The sequence below is a fragment of the Apaloderma vittatum genome, unplaced genomic scaffold (genome assembly GCF_000703405.1).
Source record: "Apaloderma vittatum isolate BGI_N311 unplaced genomic scaffold, ASM70340v1 scaffold36165, whole genome shotgun sequence".
Lineage (NCBI taxonomy): Eukaryota > Metazoa > Chordata > Aves > Trogoniformes > Trogonidae > Apaloderma > Apaloderma vittatum.
The window spans coordinates 804-1,046 of NW_009718253.1; positions in this window are offsets into that span (position 1 = coordinate 804).

Consider the following 243-nt stretch of genomic DNA (forward strand, 5'->3'; position numbering starts at 1 on the left):
CCCTGGTGTCCCAGCAGTGCCGGCTTCTCCCACACGATGGAGCAAAGCACTCGGACATCTGCCGTGGCTGTGACCCATGACCATGCTGAGGGCTTCTGCACCCCTTCGCTGTTTACCCCCCAAAACAGAGCAAAGGCTTAATGTTACCCCGAGGCTCCAGGTTGTGAGTGAGAGGACCAACATGAGCACAGGGTCTCTAAGCTGCTTTATTGGGGGGCTTGGGGCCAGGGGCCCTGTGGTCAG